The 15,784-nt window shown below is 41.7% G+C and overlaps 1 protein-coding gene across 1 annotated transcript in view; it reads right to left on the reverse strand.

Annotated features, from left to right (window-relative positions):
* The window catches only part of LOC117968552 (GTPase IMAP family member 8-like), a 424,412-nt gene that overhangs the window by 263,235 nt on the left and 145,393 nt on the right, over positions 1 to 15,784 (reverse strand). The gene's annotated exons all lie outside the window — the stretch shown is intronic.

The raw sequence follows: 15,784 nt of genomic DNA on the forward strand, positions 1-15,784 counted from the left end.
CCATTGTGTTTCTCACGCACTCTTACTGGTGTTGCAATTTTATTTATTTATTTTTTTTTTACAGTATAATTTAACTGCATTAAACCACAATCTTGTTTATGTGACGCCCATGCATCTGGGTAAACTGCACAGACTGTTCCCCATTTATTGTTCTGCCAATCCTTAATATATGCTTTTACTGCACTAACATTTACTGTTTGACTTGCAACTTGATATAGTATTTATGCATGGGACCTGCTGTAATATATTATTGCCTAATATTGTCCCTTCAGCAGAGTTACATACATAAAAATGATCGATAATATACATTTATCCTAAATCTATTCCTCTCTGTATCGTACAGCTTCTCGCTAAGACTGTCCCAATCAATATCACTACTGTCTGTTTAATCCACCACTCACGCTGTTGAACTGGATTCCATGCCGGATCCCATTGTTCATCCAGTATTCCCTTCTGCCATCTACTATGTTTGATTAACACATAACCCACTATCTCAGATGACATTATGTCTTCCTTATACAACTCAATATGTTTATATTGACTTCAAGTTACTCTCCTGAACACACTTTTGAATTAATACAATACAACACAACAACACACATAGCACTAACACAACACGACCCGGGTCACCCAATCACACCTCGCAAGGAATTCCTATTATAATAATCCACACTAGATACGGTACAATAGGTTTCCGCAGCCTGTTGCACTATCCGCACTAAATGCGATACAACAGTACCATGACGGCAAACACTAGACCTTACATGCCCGTCTACTGGGACTTAATTTGCCGTTTGTCAAATCTCAAGTCCCGGTCCAACAAACACCCACAAACATTCTTTAAATGCTCAGTCAAACTACAAACTCAACTGTTAGCGACTGGATCCACTAAATATTGGAGATGGTAATTAAAACATACTCACCCTCCTTGGACAGTCGATAACAGACAAGTCAGCATGACAACTAATTGCAAACTGTTCGTGACGTCAAAACTGTAGTGGGGTTTTTTGAAAAGACTCGACATGACAGCCTGTTCTACTGATCTTATAAACTTTAATACGCAGCGCAAAGGAAGTCAGCAAATGTATTCAAAATGCAAATTCACATTAAATATGAACAAACAAACAGAGAGGAAGAAAGAAAAGAAACAAAGAAAAAGAAATATCAATCAATTTACTCTTGCTCAATTAATCTGATTTTATGACGTCATATACAAGGTCCCAGACTTTTTAAGAGATTTCAAATCTGTATTTTTTAATTGTGTCTTTGACTCCAACCATCAACAATTAATTTGTTTAAACAATCTGTATTTTTTTCTTTTTTAATTATTACCTGGCCAACCAGAACTTTATTAAACTTGACTTAGCATTGCACAAGTCATTTTGCGTCAGGGGACCTGGTCCCCATCTATCATGCATGTTTCTCTGACATCCTGTCAAACTAGTGCAATCAACAATACTACTTTTTGCCGCACCCATGAAATCACTTAGTCTTCTAATTCCTCTTAAACACGGTTCTTTTCAATATCCTCTGATCTTAACACCAATCGCCTATTTATTCCAATCAAATCTCATTCATCACCAGCATACATTCTCTCAATTACGCCAGCGATTTCAAACATATACACAAACAAACAGATGAAAAGACAAACACAAAAGACAAAAGACAAACTATTAGTTCAATTAACTTTTGAATTATTAATTCAATTAACTTCTAAACATGAACGATAATTATCCTAGGATTTCAATAATTAGTTTAAACGGAACTCCTGCCCGTTTCTTTTACAATGGAACACCTTTCCAATTGTAAGTATCCTTAAACGCATTTCTTTTACAATGGAATTATTGTCCAATTGTAAGAATCCTTACTTATTTAATACAATATTGTCGTCTCACCGTCTCTCAGGAACTTTTTGTTCGGGATCCTTTATCTGCCTCACTGAAGCCCCCAGCCAGATTCGAAGCGGACCCCGTCAACCCTTTTAGTTGCGGGCGTCCTGACCCAAGTTAAGGATAGGTCTCACCGGTGATTTACTCCATTTCCCGGGACGATCAATGGACGGAGTTTAGGATCCCATCCTTGTCGCCAGATTGTCGTGGAAGTTTTAATATCACTCCCTGTAATAGAGACTCAGTAGAACAGACAAAATTGAGTAAATAAGTTTAATGGTTTGCAAACCCGAGAACACTCTCAACACACGTGGTGTTAGAAAAACATCGAGTAGAGTTCTGACTACGCAGAGTCAGTAAATATAATATATGCCTTGCAACCTACAGTTATTGCGAGCCAATCACAGAAGCTTAACTCAATATACATCTGTAACAGGGCGAGGTGCCCTGTACATTGTTTTGTTTGTTTACTTTTAGATCGGGGTCCCCCTCCGCCCCTGTGTTGTTTTGTATTATTATTATGATTTATTATTGTATATATGTCGACGAGCGCCGTATATTTAGTTATTGTTTTATGTATAGATGTGACGGCGTAGCCGTTTGTGTTATTATTTAGTAGCGTGGATGGGAAGACACATCCACACAGGATTTTAGTAAACTCGTGCAGAAGGTGGCCATCTCCCGAATTAATTAGGTGATTTAATTTGTTGCTAATCGGGAGATGGTCACCTGTTATAAAAAGCCTGCAGAGCTCTAGCTCGAGGTGGGAGTTCAGAGGAGGAATGAGAGAGCAGAGAGAAGGCGAGTAAAAACGAAAATGAAACTTAATAAAAGAAACATAGGAACAGTGAAGGTAATCTGCCCAGCCTGACCTTTGTTTATGTATTTTTGTGTTCGTGATTTTGTTTTGTTGAAACCTTTTTATTTTTGCTCTTTGAGCAAAGTGTTTTCTGTTTAAATATTTATTTTATTTTTGTTTGCTTAATAAAAACGGTGCAAGCCTTTTTGAACTGCAGTACTTCCCCGGTGTCAGTATTTTTGTTCCTGCTTCTGCCTGACGTCAAACCACTCGTCATCCCTGTCACAACGTCGGATAGCACCTTCACCTGGGGTCGCTGGCTCTGCTTCACCTGGGGCTGCTGGCTCTGCTTCACCTGCTGTCGCTGGCTCTGCTTCACCTGCGGTCGCTGGCTCTGCTTCACCTGGGGTCGCTGGCTCTGCTTCACCTGGGGTCGCTGGCTCTGCTTCACCTGGGGTCGCTGGCTCTACTTCGCCTGGGGTCGCTGGCTTTGCTTCGCCTGGGGTTGCTGGCTCTGCTTCACCTGGGGTCGCTGGCTCTGCTTCACCTGGGGTCGCTGGCTCTGCTTCACCTGGGGTCGCTGGCTCTGCTTCACCTGGGGTCGCTGGCTCTGCTTCACCTGGGGTCGCTGGCTCTGCTTCACCTGGGGTCGCTGGCTCTGCTTCACCTGCGGTCGCTGGCTCTGCTTCACCTGGGGTCGCTGGCTCTGCTTCACCTGGGGACGCCTGCACGCCGTCGTAAAGTGTAGTTGGTGAGGATGGATTTAAATCTCCATCCCAATAAAGCTTGTGGGAATGTGGCTTGAGCTTTAATAAGGTCATTGTTTAACAAGTAATTAAGGCTCCAGCCATAGTATAAAAGACCCACTCCTGGCTCAGAGCAGAGAGTTGTGAGGAGAGTGAAGGACAGTAGGAGCGAATGCTACCAAGCCCGCGAACAAAGGTACTCGTTTTTGTAAACGTATCATTATTGTTTGTGTTTGTTTTGTTTTGGCCCTTGTGCAAGTATTTCAAGACTGAGTTATTATTCATAATATTCACATTGTTAGTATTTATTTATTTATTTCTTATGTTCTTAAGAGTTATAGGCTATATGAGGGTAAGCTCAAAGCTCCTATATGGGTCTTTGTGACAGAAATACAATGATTTTTGGTTGTAAATCTCCCTCCCAACCTGTGAGGGCACTAAGCAGCGGGAACAGAGTTCCTTGGACGGGCTGGCCTGACTGTTCTTTCCCAGGGTTCAAGGGAAGTCGGACAGCTAGAAAGGTGGCAATACTCTGTTGTAATAACGTATTGACCCGGAAGGAAAACGACGTGGCAGCCGCAGATTGGAGAGGTGGTTGCACTTGTTTACCAAGGGGTCATGTGTGACAGCATAAAAGGGTACGGAGAATCACAATCTGTTCCTTCGCATTGGTTTGTGCATATAAACTGAGAAGGACTGTGAGAGACCCAGTTACATGTAAAAAGTACTGTGAGTGTTTTGTTTGTTTGTCTTGTAATTGTCTTTTCTTATCTTGTGCATTACTAGACGGCTAACACAGATCTGGAGCTGTCGCCAAGGGCCAGCACTAAACCGGACAACACTGCACCATTGTCACAAATATAAACCTGTATCACCCACCAGGAGCACTACTGAACGAACCCAGGACTGGTGACCGTGCCTGTATTATTGTGGGGAGGATATTGTTTATTATTTGGGGATGTCTTTCCCGTTTTATTTACAGCGTGCTCTACACATTGGTGTGTATTGCCGGGGGATTATTGTTTGGTCGCCAGACCTGGAAAATAAAATAAAAACATTTCCAAACCAGATTACAATTCTCTGTCTGCTTCTTTACCGCACTGCATCACTCCTGCACCTGTTTCCTCTCTGCCACAGTCTTGTATTAAGGTTTTGTAATACAGAGCTCCCTCACTATAACGCGGGCCTCGGGACACACACATATTAAAGTTACAACCGAAGAGCGTTATAGCCGGGGGAGGGGGTGGAGGGCTCCACAGGACACTTAACATGTAATCAATGCTATATTTTCTTACCAAAAAAAAAAAGTAACATTCTCACTCGTTGATCATTTTAAAATAGCCTGGTTAAATGGCGGTCAGGAGTTCATTTCAAAGCTAAAGACAAGCAAACCAAGTGCAAGAAGCAGAGCAGGTCGGGAGAGGGGAAGAGGGAATGGGCTCGCAGAGGAATAACAGAACAACAGGTGGGTCCTACAGGGATTCCAACCCCCTTCCCCTGCAGGATCATGCATGCGCTCGACAGCCAGCACAGGTCTCCCCTGTTACACTCCTCCCCCTTAGAATGGCACCACCGGTCCATTCAAAAATCCTACAACCCCATGCCTTCCCAAGAGAAAAAAAATTTGCTCGGTGCACTACCCTGAAGGCATAGGGCTGCATCACCAAGTACCAATGTGTGATCCTGGTGTTGTTATCCTTCATGCAGCAGTGAAGCCATGCTAAGGGGGCATGATCCATGGCCAGGGAAAAGTGTCCCCTCAGGAGGTTGTACAGATGTTAATAACGTTTTAAACAAAGAGAAAGTCACATTTGTGTACATGAAGTTATGTAAGTGCATAAACATGAATAAATAAAGGCATGCCTGAATTGCAAAAGGGACAGGATGCCTTGATTGCGGGAGATTGGTGCTGCGTGAGTGGGTTTAACTTATTTCTTAACTGCTTCAGATGCCTTGAGTTAATTTACCTGGTAGTAAACTGCAAGGTACTTCTTACTGGATAGGGCTAAAAGAACATTTTCACTCAACAAGCAAAACATTTAGTCCTACCAAAGCAGTTTGATTTCACATTATTATTAATTAGTCATTTAGCAGATGCTTTTATGCAAAGCGACTTACAGAGACTAGGTGGTGAACTATGCATCACAACTGCTGCTGCAGAGTCACTTCCAATAGGAGCTTGTTTGTTTTACATCTCATCCGAAGGACAGAGCACAAGGAGGTCAAGTGCCTTGCTCAGGGTCACACAGTGAGTCAGTGGGTGAGCTGGGATTGAACCTGGAACTTCCTGATAATGAGCCCCTTTCTTTAACCAATGGACTACCAAGCCCACATTATGCATGGGATTGATTTAAACAGGCTTGTGCAAAGTTGAATAAACAAACTAGCTGATGTTGGGTTATTATTATTATTATTATTATTATTATTATTATTATTATTATTATTATTATTTATTAACAGACGCCCTTATCCAGGGCGACTTTCAATCGAAAGCAAATAAATTTCAAGTATCACAGTACAAGTATTAATACAATAAGAGCAAGATAAATACAATGACTTTGGTTCAAGCAAGTGCAAGTGTGACAAAATACAATTCAATAATACAGCAGATAACAGTGACAGTGAAAGTTACATCAGGATATGATTAAATACAAAATACTACAGATTAAACACTTGACAGATTACAGTACTCTGAAGTACAGGATTAAATGCAGTAAAATAGGGAGCAGATAAGAGCAAGTAAAGCACATTTAAGGATGGGTGATAAGTGTCCCAGTGGAAGAACAGAGGAGTTCTACAGGTGCTTTCTGAAGAGGTGAGTCTTGAGGAGGCGCCGGAATGTGGTCAGGGACTGGGCAGTCCTGACATCTGTAGGAAGGTCATTCCACCACTGCAGGGTGAGGGTGGAAAAGGAGCGGGCTCTGGAGGCAGGGGAGCGTAGAGGAGGTAGAGCCAGTCTTCTAGTGCAGGCGGAGAGCGGAGAGGTCGAGTGGGGGTAGGAGGAGCAGGGAGAGGGGGGAGAGACAGAGTAAAAGAGATGAAATAGTGATCAGAGAGGTCCAGGGGGATGACAGAGAGGGTGGAGGGGCAGCAGGCCCTGGAGAAGGTGAGGTCCAGTTGACGGCCAGCTTTGTGGATAGGAGGGGATAGAGAGAGAGACAGAAGTCGAAGGAGTGAAGGAGAGGGAGGAGTCCGGCAGAGTGGCTGGGGTTTGAGAGAAGGATATTAAAGTCACCTAACAGGACAGTTGGGGTAGACAGAGAGGGGAGGGAGGAGAGTAAATAGTCGAGTTCATCGAGAAAGTGAGCGAGAGGTCCAGGGGGGCGGTACAGTACAATTAGCAGGAGTTGACAGGGAGAGGTTAGTTGGACTGCATGAAATTCAAAGGTATTAACAGAGAGTGAGGAGAGATCAGAGGGGACAGAAAAGAGTAAGGAGGGAGAGAGGAGAAGACCAGTCCCACCTCCCAGTCCAGTGAGATGCGGGGTATGGGACAGGACGTAGAGGACAGGGCAGCAGGAGTTACAGTGTTATCAGAGAACAGCCAGGTTTCAGTGAGAGCAAGGAAATCGAGAGAGAGGTGGGAGACAAAGGCAGAGATGAAATCAGCTTTGTTAGCAGAAGAGTGACAGTTCCAGAATGCACCAGAGAGTGTGCGGGAGGGGGGGAGAGGCAGAGGGATGAGGTTAGAGGGGTTGGAGGATAGAGGGCAGAGGACGAGGGCGAGAGGTCAGAACAGGGATGTGAGAGACAGTCATAGCAGGACAGGAGAGACAAATAGGCACAGTGGGAGCAGTGGGGTGGAGGGTACAGACCTGACTAGTAGATTGCTTCTTCCAGAGCGCCGTTAGGTTCGGATCTATTTGAACAGCGTCTCGGTGCAGGCCTCCTCTCGCTGGACTCCCACAGCTAGACTCCCGGCTCTTTTGTTGAGGCTCTTCAGTTTGCTGGAGTGGAAATAGGCTGCCTAATATATATAAAACAACTGCGTGGCAAAAGAACCAACTAAACTGCGTGGAAACCAATCAAATAGCGAATCAACTTCTATTCAATTAAACCACTCACCTGGTACTAATCACACACCAACTCAGCTAATTCAAACACCACCTTACAAAGTTACCAAATGTAGTTAATTTAAAAATTACTTGAAGCAGGAACTTGCCTATCTGCCTCAGTCCCTGGTTCCTGTACCATAACACTGGTTCCCCGAAATAGAAATGTAAGCATTACCGAATAGGATATATCTCTTTTAGCCCAAATTTCCGTAGCACGTCTATCAAATCTGCTCCTTAAGAGCCCTGTATGTGTCAGACATCGTCTCTGCTCCCAGGAGATAAATATGACTGTCGCATTAGGGTCAGTGGCATTTCCTCTTCAGTCCTGCTGCGTTGGAGTGAACGCAGCAACATTGAAGTGTAATGGTTACAAGTCTATTCCAGGGAACCCGGGTTATAATAATAACCTAACACTCCCTGTAAAGTACGAAATGTAACCATTACTAAATGAAATACAATACCCAAGCCGTAACCAGTGAAGGACTTGCAGCACCGACATGACTGAGACAAAATAAGCTAATTTTTGTTTCCAAAATTTCTAAAATGTTGTTCTAAAATGTTCCATAGGAGATTTAATAGGAACAACTGCAGGGAAAGGACCCTCCACAGATATGCAAGTGCAGTATATTATGCATGAGAGTTTCTGTGTGACAAAACTAAAGTTTCAATCAAGAGAGCATGGTAAAATGATGGGTAACTTTACATGTGCAAAGCAGGTCCTTCAAGTTTCAATTGTGATCTTTTATTTCAACTCCACCATTATCCTTATCAAGAAACTTTCATTATTACTGTGCACTTTAAGTTTCGATTTATTTTAAAGTAAACCATTTCCCAGAAATGTAAGTTTCGTTTTTACTGTAACAGTGTTGAAATGACCCGTTATTTCACATTTTTATTTCGCTCTTGTTATTTATTATTTGTATATTTTGATTTGTGCACGTCTTCTTTGATAGGGCACTTTGATTTTGTAACACTTTATTGTTCCTTCCCCACTCAGCGAATTAATTAATTACCCAGAAATTGAAACTAATACGAACCTGACTATAAATACCCTTTGATTTTTAGTTTTCTAGGATGGCCATCCACCGTTTGTCTTGTCTTGTCTTGTCTTGTCTTGTCTTGTCTTGTCTTGTCTTGTCTGTCTGCCTGTCTGTCTGTCTGTCTGTGCGTGTAGGAGAGGGGACCTGAGATGGAAAGAAAACGAAAATAACTGGTAAACGTAGTTCTTGTTGCTGCTGCTGCTGCTACGATGATGATGATGATGATGATGATGATGATGATGATGATGGTGATGATGGTGATGATGATGGTGATGATGATGATGATGATGGTGAAGATGATGATGATGATGGTGATGATGATGATGATGATGATGATGGTGATGATGGTGATGGTGATGATGGTGATGATGATGATGATGATGGTGATGATGATGATGATGATGATGGTGATGATGATGATGATGATGGTGATGATGGTGATGGTGATGATGGTGATGATGATGATGATGATGGTGATGATGATGATGATGATGATGATGATGGTGATGGTGATGATGATGATGATGATGATGATGATGATGATGATGATGATGATGGTGATGATGATGATGATGATGATGAATGGTGTTTATCGATATCCCCTCCTCTGCACTCACTGGCGTTTTGTATTTTGTGTTTGTTTTTAAATCGGTTGTTTTTATTTTCTGATCTTTATTGTGATTTTAAACAAAACCCTTGTTTGGTTGTTTTTTTTTTGTACAAAGCACCTACGTGATATTGTAATGTTCTGCTGCTAATTCTTAATTCTGTGCAATAAAACATTATTTTAATTGACAATAACTGTGTCCTTGTTACTCTCTAACCTGATTTGCCCTCTGAAAAAAATAACTTTAATTCTGAGTGTGCAATTCCCTCAATGGCGTAGTCAGGGCTGCCTTGCAGGTGTTACATTTACCATTATCTAGAAATGCATCTTCCTTAAGTTTCATTATTACTGTGCACTTTGTTTGGATTTATTTTAAAGTCTGCCGTTTCCCAGAAATGTAAGTTTCATTATTAATGTGCACTTTAAGTTTGGATTTATTTTAAAGTCTGTCATTTCCCAGAAATGTAAGTTTCATTATTAATGTGCACTTTAAGTTTGGAATTGTTATAAAGTCTGTCATTTCCCAGAAATGTAAGTTTCATTATTAATGTGCACTTTGTTTGGATTGATTTTAAAGTGAACCGTTTCTCAGTAATGTACGTTTTGTTATTAAGGAGTCCTGTCGGGCCACATTACTACAAACCTCAAGGAAACAGTAGTGTGCCATACATTAAGGAAGCGCAGGTTTGGCACTCACTCCCACAGCTCTCATCTACAATGCTGGATGTCAACCCTTTGTTTTATGGGAAGGCACATGATGGGAAACTGCTTTAGTGTTAACTAGTTGTATGCAAAATATTAGACAACATATACAGTATATAGGTAACATGGATACAAAATACACCAGTCTCATAATAATGCTCATTTGATTTCTCCAAGCACCTGTATTATCTGCACATGTATGTAATCTGTACCTAACCATGTGATTGTTATTAACACAATAAATCAGTATTCCAGTTAAGAATGTGGAAATACAGGTTGAGCTGGAGAGATATTTGGAGGAAACACATACAGATTCAAAAAGGCAGGAGCCTATGTCAGTTCCTTCAGACATCCCACCTATCAATCCACCAGAATACCAAATGGAGGACTGTGCACCTAAATGGAAAGAAATAGAGCAAGCTGTGAAAAAAGCAAGGGCTTCATCATCTCCAGGGCCTAATGGAGTTCCGTACAGAGTGTACAAGAGTGCTTCAGGAGTTCTACGAATCCTGTGGAAATTGATGAAAGTGGCATGGGAAAAACAGGCTGTACCAAGAGCATGGCGCCGAGCAGGTGGAGTCTTTATACCTAAAGAAAAAGATTCTACAAGCATCAGTCAGTTTCGCCCTATTTCCCTATTAAATGTAGAAGGCAAGATTTTCTTCAGCATTATTGCTCAGAGATTGTCAACTTACCTATTAAAGAACTGCTTCATTGACACTTCAATACAAAAAGCGGGCATTCCAGGTTTCCCAGGTTGCTTAGAACACATCAATGTGATCTGGCAACAAATTCAATCAGCTAAAAAGGAGAGGAAGGAGCTCCATGTGACATTCCTGGATTTGGCTAATGCATATGGTTCAGTGCCACATGAACTACTTTGGGCAGCATTTGATTTTTTCAGTGTACCGATGACAATAACAAATTTAGTGAAAGCCTACTTTGGAGATTTGCAATTTAGTTTTTCAACTTCAGAATTCAGCACTACATGGCAATGCCTAGAAGTTGGAATAATGGCAGGATGCACCATTTCTCCACTGGTTTTTACCATGGCAATGGAAGTAATCATTAGGGCATCAACATGGGTAGTAGGAGGAGAGCGCTTGGCTTCTGGAATGCGACTACCACCAATTCGAGCATACATGGATGACATGACAACCATGACTTCAACAATAGCCTGCACTAATCGGTTATTGAGCAAATTAACCAATAACATTGAATGGGCACGAATGCAATTCAAGCCCACTAAATCAAGGAGCATCTCTATAATTAAAGGTAAAGTAGTAGATAAAACGTTCTTCCAACATTCCTCCACCCAGGAGAGCAACCGCCAAGAAAAGGTGTTAAAACCAAACCTCTCCCAGGACAACTGGAAGCTGTTGGTCAACGGCTTATTTTTACTCCGACGGCTTAGTGCCTGCTCACTAGTGGGTACTAAACACTTTAGATTGTAAATCTTCTAATACGTACATTTCATTGAAAATGCCTCACAGATTGTCAAAAATTGAGAAAACCCCAAACTCAAGGGGGCGCTGCAAGAGAACCAAAATTTACAGACCCTTATCAGACATATTTGGAATCTGACATCCAGATAAAAGAGAGGTTCTTTGCTGAGCTTTCTAGACCGTCCAGAACCCTCTCAGCAACCATACATAGATAGCGTTTTGAAGCCTAACAAAGTACTCTGTATCTTTTTTGGGATAACATTTGTATTACAGTATTGATCTTTCTGATATCTGGCACACGTATTCAGAGCATCACTCTGATGTCAGAACACTTTGAATGGTATTTCTATGCCAAGGGGTTGCTGAATTAGGGTAAAGAAGGTAGAAAACGAGTAGTATTTCGGAAGTGTTTTTTTTTCCAGGTTCTATGGGAGGGTCCTACAGCCAAACCACTGAAGCTACAGGTCAGAGATTCGGTATGCACAATCTACTGTACACAAGGGTAGTCTGTACCAACTTCCAGCCTGTTAGACCTAAAGATGATAAATTAATAGCCCTTCAAAAATGTTAAAAAGGTGTGTGGTCATTATTCTCAATGGATTTCGGCATCTGGTCAATAGGGTTAACAAATACGACCCTCTGTCCTGTTTATTACATCACTAATAAATCAAAATATTTTAAGAGTGTAAACTGTTGTCCTGGAAACAATGCACGATAGCAGGACTAACTAATAATAATAATAACAAACCTGGGGGGCTTCAAATGGATGTTTGAAACATGCAAGTCTCTGTTCATACAGGCAGCCCTCTCCCTGCAATCACTGCACAATATTAGACTTGCATTGTTATGTCTACATGGTAACACAGACATACTGGTCTTGCATGGGAATTTCCTTCTTCTTATTGTCGTTTCTGCCAAAAGTTACAAGTGCTGCTACATTTGTAAGCAATCGATGTAAAGTTTACAGTTGGGTAGCTCTCGCAGGTGAGGTGAGCTTTTAAGGATCTGGCTGGGGGTTTCCTCATTGGGACACTGGGGAGCTCATATTATTTATTTTCTTAGCAGACGCCCTTACCCAGGGCGACTTAGAGTTGTGATTGTATTTTGTAATTTGTGTTTTGTGACTGTATTTTTATTAATATTGTGTTTAAAATACAGGGATAATCACAAAATATACAGTTTTCTATATAAAATACATAAAATATATAATATATATCATCATGATGGGATTATGAGCTTAATGTCATCAACAACATATAATGTTGTGTCAATCATTTATTTCCTCATTAATAACATAGTTTTGTGGGAGGTTGATTAATGCATTTCAGGGGCGTGAGCTGGGGTGAAGGATAAGGCAGAAGAGGCAGAAAGGAGCAGTTAATAGGATAGGAAGTGGTCACTGACTGAGGGCGGCAATGCCGACACATCCCAGGGGCAGAGGACCCAGCAACCAAAAACACATATCAGGGTTATGACTCGGGGAGCCGCCCCTCGAAAGGAGACGAGAGAGAGAGGTACCCAGCATCTGAGACTTCTGTAAGGGGCGCTCGTTAAACCCAATTGGCCGAGACGTCACGCTGCCTGGGACCTGAAATAAGGACAAAGCAAAGAGGTTAGTATAGGCAGAATAGAACAGAGCCTCGAGTGAGGTAAGATAAGCGCAGGAGCTGCGACAGGACAGAGTTTGGCCAGGGGTCCGCTCTGACTCACATGGTGAGAACCCCCTGAAGGTAAGGGAGGCGGATGTCTAGCCCTGAGGTCGGGGAAGTGAGACTCACTTACCCCCCAGAGACGACCGATGCGAAGGCATGTATGAAGGTGGAGGAGAGGAGGAGGAAAACGAAACACTAGACAGAAAAGGTGCAGGTGATCAGGGCTTAAATAGAAAATAGATACTAATTAACAGGAAATTAGAAAATTAGAAGATTAGAAGATTAGAAGCCCCCAGCTCCAAGCCCCGTGAACCACGCAGGCTAACATTTAAACACAATGACGTTAATTCAGCACTCTCCATACTGAAAGACGCTGTGATGCATTTCCTAATGCAGCCCGGTATTTCAGTAAGTCAAAACAATAACTACAAACGGGGGTAGCATACTTGAGACTAGTTTACAAAATGTTTTCACAGCTGTGCAACGGCGTGTGTGCGGCTGATAGAAGATTTTTGGGTGCGTTCACGGGGATCATTCAGAGCAGATTATGACCTATTTAGCCAATGGGTGCGTTCACAGAGCTCATTCTTAAAAGATCATTGGTTAAACCGGTCAGAGTCTGCACAGAATCTGCGTTTAATGATCCCCGTGAACGCACCCTTTGTGTAACGGAAAAGCCCTTCCTGCTGGGGAAACAGGAAGTGTCCCAGAATCCCATTGTTTTGTAGTTGTTTTCATGAGTTACCAAACTAGCTGCTACACACAATACATTAATAAATAAATGATTGAAACACAATAAAGACGTTTGTAAGTTACTGCCATTGGTGTGTGTGTGTGTGTGCGCGCATAATGCTGAATAAACCGAAATGCCCGGTGAATTAAACAGCTATCGGGGATGTTGTTTATTTGAATAGGCCTGCTTAAAGTAAGCATTTTACTGCAGACTCGATGGATAAAGTTTGCTGCTTTATCGAAGAATTCTGTACAACCGAGGCATATCATCAACCGCTTTAATAAAATATACAACTAAATAACGAAATAAATAACCCAGCTGCGTACGCGACAGCGAAAATGGGATCAAGACACTGTACATAAACGTTTAAAGTACGAGAAACAATTACGCAATTACTTACAATGTGCGCCATCAAAAATAAAAATAAAGTTTCTAAAGAAGATGATTTCAGCAAGCTAAAACACCACACGAACACTTGTCATGTGACACTTTCTATATTGTCTTGCTAGCTTACAATGGGCTGCTGGTCCGCGGCGGTGCGGCACTGAGCGCTGGTTTAACATGTTACAGGTGTTACACACTGAGCGCTGGTTTAACATGTTACAGGTGTTACACACTGAGTGTTGGTTTAACATGTTACAGGTGTTATACACTGAGCGCTCGTTTAACATGTTACAGGTGTTATACACTGAGCGCTGGTTTAACATGTTACAGGTGTTATACACTGAGCGCTGGTTTAACATGTTACAGGTGTTATACACTGAGCGCTGGTTTAACATGTTACAGGTGTTACACACTGAGTGTTGGTTTAACATGTTACAGGTGTTATACACTGAGCGCTGGTTTAACATGTTACAGGTGTTATACACTGAGCGCTGGTTTAACATGTTACAGGTGTTATACACTGAGCGCTGGTTTAACATGTTACAGGTGTTACACACCAGCGCCAGTAGGCACTGAGCGCTTTTCACCTCCAGCGACAGTGTGTCACTGACGCTGGCATGCGTATCGGGTGCTTTTATATACAATTCTTATGTGATTATCTGTTGAATATGCATTTCAAATGTGATTTGCATGCCTTATCTCAAACACATACACATTTAAAATACGTTTTAATACAATTCTGACACAATGCATTGCACTCTAATACAATAAATCTGTGTAAATTTCCAGTAGCGTTTGTACAGATTACATTCATGTGCAGATAATTAAGTCCGTGAAGGTAATTACTTGGATGATGTCACCTGCTACACATGAGCCGAAAGGACATTCCCTGCGGTCTGAGGGGAATGGTGTACAATTTGATTGAAGTGGCAGACTTTAAAACAAATCCATACTTAAAGTGCACAGTAATAATGAAACTTACATTTCTGGGAAACGGCAGACTTTAAAACAAATCGAAACTTAAAGTGCACAGTAATAATGAAACTTAAGGAAGATGCATTTCTAGATAATGGTTTAAATCAAATTAGACTTGCAGGGCCTGCGTTGCACATGTAAAGTTACCCATCATTTACCAGCTCTCTTCATCTGAAACTTGAGTTTATTTTTGCCACACAGAAAATCTCATGCATAATATAGTTGCATATCTGTGGAGCGCCCTTGCCCTACTGTTGCTCCTATTAAAGATCCTGTTAGAACAGAAAAATATAAGACATTTTGGTAACAAGAATTAGCTTCCTTTGTCTCAGTTATTCCTGCCTTTCACCGCTGGAGGTCTGGGTTCCAATCAAGAGGGCTAGGTGGCACAGACAGACAGACAGACAGACAGACAGAGAGACAGACAGACAGACAGACAGACAGACAGGGACAGACACAGAGAGAGAGAGAGAGAGAGAGAGAGAGAGAGAGTCATAGTCATACTGTACTGGAGTTGAAATATGGAAGAAGGTATCCGAGTCATTGTATAAAATAGCCATCCAATAGAAAGGCATGTACAGTACATGCGCATAGACACACAAGCACAATAAAGAGATACACATACAGAGACACGGGTGAGTGACACATTACCAAACACACGCACAGTTTACAGTAAAACAATGAATCCTATCATTTGCATTTATAGTTACAAAGAGTATGGTTGTCAGTTTTAGGTATCTATATATAAAACAAACAT

The sequence above is a fragment of the Acipenser ruthenus genome, chromosome 52 (assembly GCF_902713425.1).
Source record: "Acipenser ruthenus chromosome 52, fAciRut3.2 maternal haplotype, whole genome shotgun sequence".
Lineage (NCBI taxonomy): Eukaryota > Metazoa > Chordata > Actinopteri > Acipenseriformes > Acipenseridae > Acipenser > Acipenser ruthenus.